The sequence below is a fragment of the Thermobia domestica genome, chromosome 2, assembly GCF_964235325.1.
Source record: "Thermobia domestica chromosome 2, izTheDome1.hap1.1, whole genome shotgun sequence".
Lineage (NCBI taxonomy): Eukaryota > Metazoa > Arthropoda > Insecta > Zygentoma > Lepismatidae > Thermobia > Thermobia domestica.
The window spans coordinates 382,652,146-382,669,177 of record NC_137455.1 but is presented as its reverse complement, the minus strand read 5'-3'; the positions used below and the strand labels follow the sequence as shown (position 1 = coordinate 382,669,177).

The window sequence follows — 17,032 nt, the reverse complement described above, 5'->3', positions numbered from 1 at the left end:
TTGGTGATCCGTTAAACATTTTTATTAGAGATTGGTGAACCGTTAAAACATTTTCATTAGAGGTTGGTGATTCGTTAATAGAGATAAACTCTGGTAGACAGTAAAACGGATCACGCACTAGAAGTTTCTATTTCGTCTAGTAGATGCTAAAGGATATTTGCTGCCATCTAACTGTGCGGTGTAACAACTAGCATTCTAGATCTTTATTTCAACAGTAAAAATAGATATGGATAGACATCGTTAAAATTATTATTACTCGTGAAGTCCAATAATACAAGGCACTATATTTATGTAGTATCGAACGGGTGTTATTGTACAGCCGAAAAAAATATGTTATTTTTTTAAGTACTGACACCTATATTCTCACGAAAAATGATAAAATTAGATTGTTTTTATCAGAAAATAAATAGTACAGATAATGAGTAAGGTCAAATTTTTAGTCTATATTAAGTATTTCTCTCATAAACAAGTATAGTTTTTCAAGAAACTTGCCTTTGGTTAGCTGGGGGCTCCATGCCCAGATCTCCGCGTTTGTTCCGCCTACGGCCTCTAATCTCTTACGTATCAACCTTTGAACCAACAGGGAATTTCGTTCATTTGCTGTTTATATTTCTCCGAATTTGCCCATCTGGGGGCTTCGCTCCCATACCCCCGCCTTTGCTCGGCATACGGCCTCACACCTTTTAAACACAGAATTGTACCGATTTTCAAGTTTTTTTTTCCTATTTTATCTATCTAAAAGATAAGATTTTGTATCACAAGAAAAGACCATTTAAATAACACAAGAATTTCTCCATCCCACTTTATACCCCTTAAAAATCAAAAATATTCACTTTTGGCAATTTTCCTGTGGGTTAGTGCCGGAAAGCTACAATCATGCCAAATTTCAACTTTCCACGTCAACCGGAAGTACCCCCTGTAATTTATGTCAGTTCATGTAGTTTTCCTATATAGTTAGGAAGGATAGTTAAAATATATGGCGAGTTACGAAGTTTGGTGGTGGTGGGGATCGAGACCCATTTGAACCCCCTGTAGGTGCGTCCGTGCTTAGTTCTACCAAATTAATGCTATAATTACTGACGGATCCAGTGGGAGGGCTGTGTGAGCCCAAAGGCTGCCTTTTTATAGGCCTATGTGTCCAAACGACCCTTCTCGATCTGCTAGTGATTGGAATAGTACATTTACATATAGAGCTTAGTCGACTTAGTTTTTGTTCCTTTCCCATTACTGTTATTGCTAGTTAAATTAACCTCACACAATATATCTGAAAGTATGTTAAATAAATTAGTTTATTTTTCAGTCTCTCAAAAATCGCCGCGGCACACTGGTTGAAAATCCCCGTAACTAATGATTTTATTCTATGGTGTACGAACTATATACATAAAGAAATATATATCATGAATAGTAAACGTTGGCTACAGTGCATTCCTTCATGTTCACGTAATCTCTATTTAATCTCTATACTATTGTTTTCTCAAGAGTAAAAAAATCTCCATTTTTTTTTAACTTTCTTAACCTAATAACAAGTTGGCTTCTTGTATGTGTGTTTGGTTGTTGCACGAGACGGTGCGGCGTCTTCCACAATCTGTGTTACGCAACGAGAAGTCCACTCACAACTCTTGTGTGTTATCTAAGGTGGCGAATCGAATTATAAAATGTTTTTATGGCGTTTGGCACACCATACTGTTTCGTGGTCGCTGGAATGAGAACAATGAACCAAGATTTTTTTTTTTTTTTTTAACTGATGACTTCGTTGAGAGAGCATATTGCTAGACGTATGCTATAAAATCAAGTTTAGTTGTGTGCATATATTTCTTAAGCGTACACTCTAAAACAGAATCACTTGTTACTATGCATTCGGTTTCAAGAAATGGTAGACAACATAAAAAAAAAAAGATAAGGAGAAGAATATTGGAAATAGAAACGTGTAGAAAAAGAGAAAACTTTGGCAACGACTTATCGATGTAAAAAAAAAAAAAAAAAAACGATAAGTGATAAGAAAGTTTCTTGGAACTATTAACTGCTAAAAGACGTATAGAATATTTCAAAAGTTATTGGCAGCTCTCTAATAAATATTAATGCTAATTGATTTCAACACTGATTTACACACAGAGAACATAAAATGCATTGAATAAAAAATTTCAAACACTGATATGCGACAAAGTTATACTATTTTGAGCAAAATGGACTGATTTTATTTCTTTTCTTTACCAAGCGATACATTAATTTGCATATAATCGGGAAAATATGCACTGAGTTATGTCAAACGACACACTTATGTGAATCAAATAATCTAGTAGTGTATAATCAAATGCATTTTTATGTGTCAAATTTATTTTTTAATACAAATAAGTTTATTAAGGTAACGCAAGTGAGACTTCCATTCTGTTTTCAGTAATAGATAGCCAGAGCTAATATCTTGGTCGAGTTTGTTAATGGATTTAATCCGTTAGCATCTTCACGGCTAACGGCTGCTATTCTTATCCTGTTAAAACTCCAAAACATTCCCTAGCTTCTATGCAACCTCCACAGCAGCAAAGAAATGTTGGTTGCCTATAATACAAGGATAAAATTTCTTTTTGGAATTATCTCGCCCAAGTTCGTTAATGGAGTCAATGCGTTAACATCTAGACAGGTAATGGTGACTTTAACGGTGGTGATCCATATCATTTTTACTTTTGAAACAAACGTAGTAGAAGTTACACATCTCGTCTTTAGAAGGTAAGAAATATCGTTTAGCGTCTAGTAGACGAAATAGAAATTTCTAGTGCGTGATCCTGTTCACAATCTACCAGAGTTTATCTCTATTAACGAATCACCAATCTCTAATGAAAATGTTTAACGAATCACCAATCTCTAATGAAAATGTTTAACGAATCACCAATCTCTAATGAAAATGTTTAACGAATCACCAATCTCTAAGATAAATGTTTAACGGATAAAAAATCTGTAATGATAATATTTAGCGGATCACCAATCTCTAAGATAAATGTTTAACGGATAAAAAATCTGTAATGATAATATTTAGCGGATCACCAATCTCTAAGGGAAATGTATAACGGATCACCAATCTCTAAGAAAAATGTTTAACGGATTACCAATCTCTAATGTATATGTGTTTTGTATGTTTCGTAGTGTCACAGTAATAATCTGTCAGTATTTTGTTGAAGCACGGTGGACCATCTGTTCCCTAGCGGAAGTTATGAAGACTACGTTACCTTAACGATGCACATGCACAACATTATTCACAAACCGCATTGTCTATCACGTCCTTATGAATTCAATGATTTTTCATTTTCACTTCCATCCTAGCGGTGATAGGATAAAAGAAGGGATGTTATTCGTGAAAATTTCAAATTCGAGATTCCAACGTTATTGCACGTTTCATGTCTCTATATGCCAAGAAAAAGTGAGTTCGGATGTCTCAGCATCTGTCCCAATGTATATACACTTATCCATTGATCGTGCAGTTCAGTGCACCCGTAGCAAATTTTAAATTTAAGGTTTTGGTAAGTTTTCCTAATATTTTCTTAAGATCTTCTTCCTATCTTTAAAAGTAGCGTAAGAATAATTTGCTAGAGGGTGAAAATAAAACAATGCTAATTAGCTAACTAACTGTATGGTCTATGGAACCCATAGGTTCAGTGCCGCTTTCACAAAAGCTCTCCATTGACTTCTGTTCTTAGCTAACTGGATCCAATTTCTATTTTGTATTCCTGTTTCTGCAAGATCCATTGTAATATTCTCCTATCATCTGCACCGTGGTCTTCCTAATGGACTTTTTCCACTTGGATTTCCGGTTAAAACTTTGAAAGCGTTCCTTCTTTCTTTCTGTCTACCTGAGGCTCCTATACTTTTTGACCCTAACATAAAACAATGCTAATTTTTCGAAAACAGCTCTAAGACAATTCCAGAGGGTTCAGTTTACTCTTTGGTGTGTTCTTTTCGGAAAATTTTCTCTAAAACAACGTATGCGATTTTGATCACTTATCACTAATAACTATTTCAGTAAGTATCCCAGCCTGACGCTATTTAATTTAAGAAAGCGATTGGAAGCTCCCACGTGGCTATGAGGTTGTTGTATGCCCTTTTGACATGGGAGACTCGGGTTCGATTCGAGGCGAAGTTCACAAGGAAAGGACATGAACATATCATCCGCACATCCGAATCAAACCTGGTCCATTCTATAAATATAACAAAGATATGTTCATGCACAAAAAATTAGGTACCATGGACAACGAAGTAAGTCCCTGGGGCCCATCAACCCTGTTAGTATAAAGAAAATCGTAGACTTGCAGTGAAATAACTATTACATTAACACTGTTGATTGGAAAGTCATGGTTTATAGTTCATTTTCTTCAGTATGAAACAAGCTTTCCACAGGTGCAATGTATTGGGGCTCATCATGTACTTGAACAGGGAAAATTGGATGAATGTCGGGAAAATTTCCTCCAGAAATCCCTACCATCAACTTTGGGCCCCTCTGGAGTGGCCCCGGGTAAAAGCACAGAATCCAAATGTATCTCTAAAAATACTATGGAGTTTAGGAAATGACTGTGTCAAGTTTTGTGTTGATAGATGGAGTAGATATGAGGGAAAAATGTGTATTGTTATACAAGCTTTTCCCTCATATCTGTTCCATCTGGTAAATTTTTAAGTTTTATCCTATTAGTACATTACGTGAACTTGTACAGTCAGCGACAAAAGGTTTTTTTTCGGCTTGGTAAAATTTGGTTTGGGAATAACGGTGGTATGGCTGGAATGTACAGAAAATTGCATTCTTTCTAAATTTACTGAAAACTGTACTCAAATTGTCCTTTCATTCTGAAGTTATTTACGAAACTAATTCATTAAATGGAAAGAATTTTTGTCGCTGACTGTACATTACATGAAATTTCTTAACTTCTAGTTGCAGCGATAAGATTTAACATTTTCCTTATATGACTTCCCTCAAGAACCGCCCCTGAAATATTCCTTCACCAAAACAAAGATAGACCCCCTATTAGAGAAAAACCTTGATGATCCCTGAGTGATGAGACTGATGATGTTGATGATGACGTCATGAACATTGTTAATCTAATTAAAGAAATAGAAAATTTATTTAGTTTCATGAAATATTCCAACGTTTCTTATACTTATTGCATTGAGTTCCTCGTATGAGCGTATTTGCGCCAAGCTCATTGAAAGCGCATGTGTTTTAAAGTTTTTTCTTTCTTTCTTTCTTTGTATGATTCTATCAGAAGAATCGTGCTGTAACAGACCTAGTTCCCGCCGCAAAGGGTCGCTTGGTTTCAGCTCTGAAAGAGATTTATTACATGCAAAATTCATCAAGTCACTCTCCCGTTTGCCTTACCACAACGTGGAAACGTCAAAAGAGATCATTTGATAGTTACAGGAGACTTAAATTATACTATATATATATATATAATCTCAGGCGTTGTTACGTCATATCATGTGATCGCGTGTGTGACTGCTGAAGCTCATGAACCGTATATGACCACTGGAGAGAGAGTTCACCTGTCCTGACAAAACTTTCAGATGTTGAAAAATTTCTACTGAATACTTTGTAGAGCAAGATATTAGGTTATATCCAGAGACGGATTTACAAGGTAAAAACTTTGGGGGGGGGGGGCGGTGTTGGCTGTCAGAACCCAAACTATGATAGGTGTATCATGGGTTTACTATAAACTTTCAAAAATATGCTTAAATTACTATAATAGCTTAAATTATTTTCGTCATTCTAAAAACTGGAGATGGGGGCTGGGCCCTCCCCCGGCCCTGGCTGGATCCGCCACTGGTTATATCCTATACTAATTTAGAAAATGTTTCCAGCTTAACGTCCCACAATTATACCGTTTAGGCTAAGGGAGACGATGATTAAGACAAATGAGTGATGATGGAATAATTAGTGGAATGAGAAAGTGAAAGGAAACGAGAGTATCCCGAGAAAATTCACGGGCACGATGTTGTCCACCACAAACTTACATGGCTGGGGATCGAACCAGGGACCCCGTGCACCAGAGGTAATCACTTCACTATTGAGCCACCTTGCTCCGTATATTAAAAGCCTGTGACAAACATCTTGGCATTTCAGCTAAGCGAATAAAACGCAAGCTCTACGCGACGTTGCCAAGTGGTAAAGGGCTGTGGCTATGACTAAATAGAGGAAATACAGCCGATCAGGTGGCAGTGGATAGACGTGGACGTGTACAAAATAAACGTGGCAATACCGCTGAACTCTCATTTGCTAGCAACATTTAAAGGGAACTTCGAGCACCGCCTTTAAGTGCCAAGATGTTTGTCACACCGTTTAGTTTAGAACTACTGTAAGAATGAGTTATTTGTACATTCTCCTGCATGTGGTCAGGGTGTTTTACCAATAGAATGTTCACTTATGATGCAAAGGACCCATATTGGTTCGATTCCACACCATTCATACATAATGAACCATTATTAATCCATTACTGGATGAAGGTCTCTCCAAATTTTCTCTACAACCATTTATCTTTGACAAAAAGTTTTCAATGCTTCTGATTTCGTGACACCACACTATTTGAAGACATTTCCGAGGAATTTCTTGTCTCTTGGTATCCAGTCATGAGTTACTTTTTTATTCATCGATTACCACTTCTTCTTGTAATATGTCCAGCCCATTCTATTTTTATGACTATAAATATTTGCCACACTTGTCATCTTTTTTTAAATCGATGTGTCACTTTTTCTATCTTTACGAGTAATTCCTGCATACATTTCCTCATACTTGGTTGTGTAGAATGCAGACAATGGAATGTATGATTTTGTCTGTGTCCACGTCTCCGATCCACATAATTTTACTAACAAAATGCCAGATACATCTAGCATGTGGAAATATACAATCGGATAAATAAGAAAGATAATTTATAACAATTATATTTATAAGTAAGTAAGTACAGGGCGTCTGTAAAGTTACTGTGCACTGTAAATGCTAACTTCTATGTAAGTACTATTGCATAACCTGTAAAAGAGTTAGTCTTCGCTACAATAACGCCCAGAAATGTATGCAGTTATGTTTGCACGTAGAGAGAGTTTTTTTAAAACTTGTTTAATAAAATCACTTCAAAATATATTACTTACAGCACATTGAAGCTTTGAAAAAAAAAAAACCCGAAGGTTTATTACTTCAAAAACAATTATCTCCTCCTATTTGACTCTATCTTGTGAATCGAATTAGAATTGTTGTTAATACTTATTGGTGATAATAAACTTGACTCATTAGCTTGTATAGTCAACGACAGAAGTTCTTTTCGTTTGGTAAAATTTATTTTGGGAATAACTGTTGTATGGCTGAAACATACAGAAAGTTACATTCCTTTTTTATTTACTGAAAACTGTACTCAAATTATCCTTCCATTCTGAAGTTATTTACGAAACTAATTTTATTAAACGGAAATAACTTTTGTCATTGACTGTACATAGCGTATAGTGGACATCAAAAAGGTTGTTTAACCCTTAGGTTGTATTTGAGAATAATGATAATTTTAAAAATTCGTTCTCGAAAATTCTCTAAGATCTGTTACTTTGAAGCGAACCCCACCCGAACGATATTCCTAACCATGTGCTTTATACAATCACGGATGAAAAAAAAGAAAAAGAAAATAAAAGTAGACAAGTCAGGCAGAAGTAGTGTGTTACCTAATGTCCATGGAAAATATCAAAATGCCGTATCTAAAACTATAATTAGTACTAATCCACGTATTCTGCCATAATCGACAGCTTGCTGCAAACAGAATTTTCCATAATTTCAACCTAATTTAGTATTTGCTTTTATCTAGCAATTCTCCATTTCAACCCTTTCCATCAATTCTAGTGTTTTTCCTCTCTATTTTTTTCTCCTATGATTTCTTCTATCATTATCCGTTAGGATTTAGTTTCTTCTCAGATAATCCTCAAACCAGTTTCTCGCTCCCACTTTTTAATTATCTCCAAATTGTTCTTTCTTTTCCTATTATTCCCAGCTTCACCTCTTTGGCTTTACGTTCGAAGCATCTAATTTTCTCCTTTCTTCTCCACACCCATATTTCGAAAACCTATAATCGTTTGTCGATACTTTTGCATAATATATACATGTTTGTGCTTGTAGAGCCTCATGCTCCACACAAAGCCCATAATGAGCTTTCCTTTACACTTTGTACAAAGATACATGAGAACGCTTTTTTTTTCGCCAAATTCATCATTATTTGTGTGTCTTAGATCACTGTATTGTTTCAACACTGTTTTGAACCGACGAATGATTTATGATTGGTAGTCTGTTATGTACAATCTTTCACGAAATCCCAATTTTGGTGGCTAAACCTGAGGAGCAGAATTAAGTACAACTGCTATGTACCTAATTCGGCAGCTAATTCATTATCCTGTACTGACCACGTGACCTTTTATGCTCCTTTCTCCAAATTTTGTTTCTCCATATAGATTTATATAATTTCTATTTTTTATTTCAGGTAAAAAAAAATCCTAAATCCTATCATACCCTGAAAGTTAAATAGACCTATGTTTTATTTATTCTTGTTTTTGTATTAAGTGTGTCTTCTATTAACTATTGAATGAATGTAGTAGCTAATTTCTCCTTTTGTACTTTGAGACTTGTATGTTGTAGTAATCACTATTCGGTTTCTATAAGATATACCTATTAGCCCTTTACTGCATGAACTATTTTCGTCACACCAAACGACAATACAAAACTTAAGGGGTCAACACACTATCAGCTTAACTGAAGAAAAATCTGATCGTGACGTCGGAACTGAAAGAAAAACTGTGCGAACTGAAGGAATTCGTTCAGTTCAGTCAGTTCTTCATGCGGTTATTTGGGCTGAAGAACGATTATTTTGGACTGAACAAACGAACCGTCTTTTTCTGCGATAACTGTACTATTAACTGAAGGAAACACACAGTTGTCTCAGTTCAGGTCCTGTCATCATGGCAATTAGTAAAAGTGAGGCATTATGCCTTTTATTCAAGCCTACCATGTTCATCTTGAACTTTGGAACATGCAACATGTGCATTATGCGAATAGGTATAAAAGAAGGGAGACGTATGATGTGTAAATTACAAAAAAAAAAAAAAAAAAAAAAAAAAAGCGACACGCGATACTGTTATTTAAAAAAAAATTACTTACGGTCGGCATTTAAGGAAAGAACTCAGAAAGTGAACGAATCCAAGAAATCGGGGACTCGAGGTGAGGAAGTGTACGTTCCAAAGCTTTGGTATTTTAAGTGCCCTCCACAGAACATCTAATGAAACTGAAGCAGCTGAACTGAAGGACTGAACTGGATTAACTGACAGTACTCCAAACACTATCAGTTCAGTTCATCGTACGATCGGTTAAGTCAGTTTCTATCTCAGTTGGACTGATCAGTTAAAACTGATAGGTAGTGTATGGGCTCTATTAGAACAAAATCGAATACAGCTCTTTACCTATAGCTTACATGATGCACTATCATTATTTTACTTTGTAAATAAAGGTTTAGTTTATAATACTTTGCTCTGCAACTGAAATATACCTTATTCATTATTTGTTTTATGAGCTGTTAAGTGTTTCTTTCTATGTTTTGCTTTCTTGTTATATACTTTCTAATTGAACTGGGTCTTATTGTATTGTATTCAATTTGATATTTAATATTTCTTACTAATACAGTGAAAACGTTATTCACCGAATTTCTATCTTTTAAACGTCTTACCTAGGTTTTCTAGTTTTTATTGTGAATTTTAAGTGAAATGAAATGAAAACTTTAAGTTTTACGTCCCACGTATATGCCGGCTAGGCTGAAGGAGACGGTGATGATGAGAAATGAGGAAACCCACGCACACGGTGTTTGTCCACCACAAAGCTTACTTGGCGCAAGCTGGGATCGAATCAGGGTCCCCATGCACCAGAGATGAACGCTTTGCCACTGAACCACCGCAGCCAAAAAAAAAAAAAATAAATAAATAAAATAAAAAACAATAGAAACGTGACGAGCAAAGTGAATGGCCTTTAATGAGTTTCAGGACTTAATGAATTTTCAAACAGTGCAGTTTAATTTTCAATTATTAAATAAAAAATGTACAGGATGAAAATAAAATAAAGTACAATTCACGATTACACCAAATATAAGTTTCACTGTATCATTTCGTAATTTAGTTTCTACATTTATTGATAAACTAAACTGTTGAGATTTTTAAAATAGTGTGGTGGACAAACATCGTGTGCGTGGGTTTCCTCAGGGTTCTTCCGTTCCCTCCTATTTTCTTCATTCCACCATTTCATTCATTTCTCATCATCACTTCCTCCTTTAGCCTAGCCGGTATAATCGTGAGACATAAAACTCTAAGATTTCATTTCATTTTCATTTTTTAAAATATTAAATTTACAATAAAGCGTTAACTATATTTCTGCCATTATATCTTCGTATAATTTACAGCGATATGTACTAGAACAATGATATTATCTTTGAAATATTGTTTTATGGTTCAAAACTAATATTAATAGTTATTTTAACGTAAGTCATTACTATGTTTTAATGTTTTAACTTTAAACACATTCTTGTGTATTACAGTTTCACTGTGATGTTATAATAATAAGCTGGCAGTATATTTATAAATAAGTTTTCGTAATTTTACTGGTGAAATCATAAAGTTTATGCAAATTGCAACAAAAGTGAGTATCCAACCGTACTTCTTTTCTCGAAAGTTTTGAATATTTCGTTTGAAGATATTGTTTCTTATAGATTCAACGTCCCAAAGTTTCAGTTTCCACTTTTATGTTCCTATGAGACGAAAGATCTTAAATCTACCATTTCCAGTTTTAGTGTTGGACCCTATCAGGCCAACAACGAAATAGAGAGAAATGCTATAGGCCAACAACAAGATAGAGAGAAATGTTATAGGCCAACAACGAGATAGAGAGAAATGTTATAGGCCAACAACGAGATAGAGAAATGTTATAGGCCAACAACGAGATAGAGAGAAATGTTATAGGCCAACAACAAGATAGAGAGAAATGTTATAGGCCAACAACGAGATAGAGAAATGTTATAGGCCAACAACGAGATAGAGAGAAATGTTATATACAAGGTGTGATCAAAAATTACATTGAATGTAGTTGCACAGTGCCATCTATCGATGTTGTTTCCGTTTCAATTAGCAAACCGGTAAACTTTTGGTACAGTCAGTGTCGAGTTTGAACGAGTTGTGACATGTTAGTTGGCTTCCAGAGGCAAAAGAGTGAGGACATGTTAAGATGTCTGTTGCGCGCTAAACATTAAGTTTTATTCTAAGCTGCAAAAAGTGCCAAAGAGGCTCACGAAATGTCAAAATCAGTGCATGGCGACGAAACGGTGGCATTGAAGACTATTTGCATTTTTTAATGAGTGACTCAAAAGCTGCAAGGAGTCGGTTGAAAACGAGCAACGATCGAGACGTCATTCGACGTCAAAAACGTGCAAAAAGTGGCATAAATCAATCATTCAAACAGGGGAATGACTATTCAAGAGCTTTCCGAAGAACTAAACATCTCGTATGAGTCCATGAAAAGCATTTTACCCTCCAATTAAATGAGCAAATGGCTTCCTTCTTCGCCACTGACTCATACCCAAAATTAAAACCGTGCTTAAAGGAAAACATTTGGATACCTTTCCTAACATTGAGAGGGCTGTCCATAAGAAGCCTTCCAGAAATGCTTCCAGTCATGGATTTAACGTTGAGATCAGTGCATTGCTAGCCGGGGACAATACTTTGAAGGAGATTAAATCAAATTCCATGTAAGCTTTTTTTTTTTTTTTTACTTTGTTTCTAATAAAATTATTCACCGTATATTTTAATCACACCTCGTATTCACGGTCCCAATGAATTACTTCTATCTGTGATCTCATTATTTGTCTGAATGTGCCATTTCCGGATTGAACATATGAAAAGGTAACTCAATTGTTCGAGAAAAGAAATTTAATAGACGTGTGGATACGAACTCTTGTTGATTCATGTTTCAATCATTCGAATGAATGGAAACCCTTTTATTTTATTGTCTTAATAAGCAGAATTAAACTTGGTGTAATAGTTAAATCGTATTTGTCACTTTCTGTGTTCTTTTCAAAATTTTCTTACGTTCCTTTCACTTTTATTTTGCGTCCTACAGCAGAGACAATGAGTCATCTTTGTTGTGCTTCATAAATAACACAATAAAGTAAAATAAAAGATGTCACAATTACTTGTTTAATAATTTAATTTATTAGTTTACAATCCTGTTTTATAGTATTATTTGTTGTTATTATTATTTCACATTTTATAAAAATTAAGATGTATAAAAAATTTTCTTATGTTTTCTTACAGTCGAATGCATATAAGGAGGTATTCAATGGGAATACTTCTAGTTTGTTTATATATTAGGAAACTTTTGTGGACTTATTGTGGGAATTTGAATCATTAACTGAGCTTAATTCTATGAAACAAAATTCTTTGTTAAATATTATGATAATAATCTTAAAAACTTACAAATTAATGTTAAGAAGGTCATCTTAATTACGTTTTTAGTGTCTTTATATTTGTATCTCTTTCAGACTAGAAAGATTCTAATGAAGGTCTTAACAGGAAGATCTCGTCTTATGTTATCGTAGTCCTCCTTTTTAAAGTTATATATATATCCTCCGTTCGTGCCTCAAATTTTCTGCATTTATTTTTAACAGTATAGAAAAGGGCACTTAAGTTCCTTTAAATCATTAGAACATTGGAATAAATATTGCATTAACAATAACTTCTCCCAAGGGCGCCGATTTCTCAGTAATTTTGGAAGGGAGGGCATTCATATGTGTGTTTGGTTACAGACAAGGGTCTAAGAAGGTATATATAAACATTTTAAGATAAATTGAATTCTAATTATGCCAAATATTGTTTATTCATAAAAAAAAAAAACATATAACAATAAAAACACATATAAAAATACATGGTAGGCCACGAGCATTGGGAGGCTTGAACCCCCAGCCCCACAGGATCGGTGCCCGTGCATGCCGCTATATTAATTATTGGGGTATGTTTTAAAATATAACTAACTGTGAAATCACTTTTGGGTTTAGGATTTAGGAATTACATTTCTGGGCTTTCAACATCTATGAGGGTATCAGTCCGTGACGTATGAGAGATGATCGATTGCAATATCCGAAAAAAATGGGAAGGAAGGAAGCGGTTTGGGACCTATATGTTAGGTACCACCCGGCATTTGCGTGACATGAATGAGAAAAACCCAGGAAAACCTCACTCAGGAGGGCTGCCTTGACAAAGGTGTTACACTTTTTCGACCGAGTGTCCCCACCAGGAATCGAACCCGGGACCGCTCGCACCAAAGACAAGAGCGTTAGCGACTACGCTACTAGGGGACACGAAATTACATTAGATTAACAAACATTTTAGAATCCCATATTTAAACCATAAGCTGTGAGGGAAGAAGTTTCTAGTTACCGTATCCTATTTTTTATTTTCATTTTAGGCAATGAAACCATGTTAATGGCATATTAATCTCTTAACATTTAAATTTCTAATACAGTGAGTTATTTAGCCAGGCGTGGATGTATTTGGACCAAAAGCAATTACATCATCTTCCTTTTTTAAGCTTCAAATAAGGTACTTGAGGCAAATAAGGCCCGGAAGGAAATACGACCCGGTGCAAAATTTCATAGGTTAGAATCATTGTAGGAGAAATCTGACAACATCACAAGTAGTAATTACTCCCACAATGCCTGCTTGAGAGAGTTCATCTTCTTGTGCGTGGTTACACGGAACGCTGGCAGTATTGAAACATCGAGAAGCCAGTTTCCATGTGTTGATATAATTTAGGGGGCAAAGTAAGTTCATTTTCTCTGTGTAGAATAAAGCTAACCCGAAATATCTTGTATTTTTGTGATGATCATAATGTTTAGTATTTGGGATAGTAGTTACTTCGTTTTAGATCGAATGATTTATAAAATGACGAGTACATTGTCGGCCCATCAATAACCTACTGGCGCTTATTACTCTACGCAACATGTATGCATTATTAAATACTTAGAAACTGGCAACTTGAATGTGTGTTAGTTTGTTATTCTTTCTTGGCTAATGTCAGTCTCTGTAATAGGGCGGTCTATCGTATTCGGGCCTAGTTGTTGACTAAAGGGGTTCGCAGGTTCAAGTTCTGCGTTGGTGACTTTCATAATGTAAATCTCCATTTTTAAAGCATGCGAATGGCTCATACCACTATTTTTGGGTATACTCTAAGCACATTTTCTTGCGGTTCTGAGCGTTCGAGGTATCCTGGTATCGTTCATTATGCAACAAACAATGGATCGGTGACATAGGTCTACGAAGCTGTAAAGAGTGCGATGTATGGGTACACGATGAATGCATTGGTTTGGTCGACATCGATGATGAAGCATTCATTTGTTAGAAGTGTTATCAAGTGTAAACATTGTTGAAAGTTAGTGTGAAATCTGTGTCCAATGGTGATTTGTTTATTATATGTCCAAGCTTATTCTTTAAAATTCAGTTAGTTGCAACAACTTAGCTAACGACTGCATAACACATGGGAGATTAACTATATCTTTATTTCGTATCCATATTGTTACTAAATATAGTTTTATTATTAGTATTTGAAGTGCTGTAAAATATTAGGTGTTATTTGGGATCCAGTGGTTTCTCAAGTCGTAAAATTTTACTTTCCAAATGGTGGGCTTTATTTACCTACCGTGCGGGTAATAAGGCCATTTTATGTTTCTCTTTCAACACGATTTTCATACATAATGCTCAATGTTTAAGTTAAAATAAATATGACATAAGATAGATGAAACATTGACAAATAAAATGTTTTTGTAATTTTTTTGTCTATTACGTCATATGTATTTACGTAATAAAACATTTATACTTAGGTGGCCCTTATTTGCCGCAAGTACCTTATATATACGTTTTATTGAGGCTATACTCACTATAGGGAAAGAGTATTGGAATTAGAATAATTGAGACAATTTAGAAGTTAGTGCTTGTGGGAAGCATATGTTAGTACTTTTTAGGTGGAAGAGAGTCATGGATAGGTTTCAGGTTTATTCGAGAATTGGAAAGCAAAGACTCCGATAGAAGTACAGGGTGATCACGAAGTCCCGTTACTCTCTATCGCTTGTTCACATATTCATAGATGGTCGCGTTGGTGAATTGCGATCACAGCAGAGGACAACTTTCAAATAGTGTGACTATTCTTCAAGTTCTTCAAGGAAGTGTATTCAAGTTCTTCATTATAAAAAAAAATGGGTTTTCTTTACTCCAGAATTAAACGTTTCTGGCTTCTGCACTGCGATGTATTGCACACTCTTTCGAAGGAAGAGTTCTAAAGACATCGAGCATTCTCCCACAAGCCTGTTGACGTCTCCGCATGTCACTATCATTCAATTAGTTAACAAATGAAGGTTCAAATCCCTTTCAATGCAAATCTTTCTTCAAATGTTTCTGTAATGTCGGCTAATGAACACCTAATTCCTGTGACGGCTTACGAATGGACTTTCCTGGCGAACGTTCGATAGACGCTACGGCCTCCGCACACGTGTTGTTATATTGGTAATCGTTCTGAGCGGAGCTTATCTTTTATGCAACCAGTTGCAAAGACCTTTCTGTCCCATCGTAAAATTGTTGGTTTTGTAGAAGAAAGTTTTTAAAACCTTACAGCGAAATCATGGTGAATATCTCTCACTAATTTTACTGTATGGGGTCCTTCGTGACTCCATGTGCTCATTACGATACGTTCTTCCATGGTGTAAGTGAACTCGTCAGCCATGATTTAGATGTTAATCAGTACCTGCAACAATAAGAAACAACAATTTATTAACATCTCTGTAATACATTAGAGGTAATTGGATTTTGTGATCACTGTAGGTTTTTACGTTCCTTATTGCTATGGTATTTTTACTATTTGATTTAATTAATATACATCAAACTCAGAACGGAGGTAATTGCCTTTCCCTTGCAGCCCTAAATGATCCCCTTGGTCATGGACCTAAAATCGGCACCTCTTAATGATCAGATCTGATTTAGGAGAAATAAATGTACGGAAAACTAAGAGAAACGAAGGAAAGAGATATAGATATATATTTAGAAAGAATGTCTTACGTTAAGTAAATTGAACACAATATTCTATATTACTGTAAAAAAAAAAAAAACAAGTGCATATTTATTACTTTTTGTCTTTCAGATGTTGGATTTGCAGTACTGGAACAAAAACCGAACTTTGTACTTTTAATTTGTACAAAGTGTATGTCCAGTTTGTTATATGTTACTTGTGCTTGAATCCCAGGTGTTTCTCTACTTTTTTTTTTTTTTTTTAACTCTTTATCAGAAAGTTTTATTTTCTTTAAGGTGTTCAGGTCTTCACTTCACTTCAGCCATCCTGATGAACTAAAACTGATGGCCCAATCAAAACGCAGATAATTGCAAGATGCAACAGATAATCGTTCTGATTTACTTCTTAAGTAATTTCTTTGATAAATATCATAGCTTAATTACTCAGGAATCATTTCTGTTAATCTAATATGCAGTACTGTGGTTAATATTTTTATAGTAAATGTTTGTGTCATGTAAATATTTTTAATTCCCTTCTACATTGTTTACATTATATTTAAGAAATAAACAAAAAAATTAGGAAAAGGACATTATTTTGACTTTATCATAGTAATTTTGTGTAGAGTATATACTTATAAGAAGGGATAATTTCCGCCGTTTGTGCGGGAAATTTTGGGTAAGAGCCCTAATAAAAATTTATGTGGTTCGAATACCATGTTCAATTGTAGATTTGCGTTCCTTTCTAGTGGCGTACGTAGAGGGGGATTCCGGTTTCAATGGACATCCCTTACAACAAGATATTATGAACAAAATTTTTTTAGGAAAACCAAAAATGGATCAAAAGAGTGTGATCTTGGCCAATAATTAGTGTTTAGATCAAAGGCCACAAAATTTTTTGAACGCCCCCTAAATCGAGTTTTCGTATTTTCTACGGAATAAGCAAATTATACTGAGT

The 17,032-nt window shown here is 35.0% G+C and overlaps 1 protein-coding gene across 4 annotated transcripts in view; it reads left to right on the top strand.

Annotated features, from left to right (window-relative positions):
- Positions 1-17,032, top strand: part of Abd-B (Homeobox protein abdominal B) — a 154,835-nt gene that overhangs the window by 120,742 nt on the left and 17,061 nt on the right. The gene's annotated exons all lie outside the window — the stretch shown is intronic.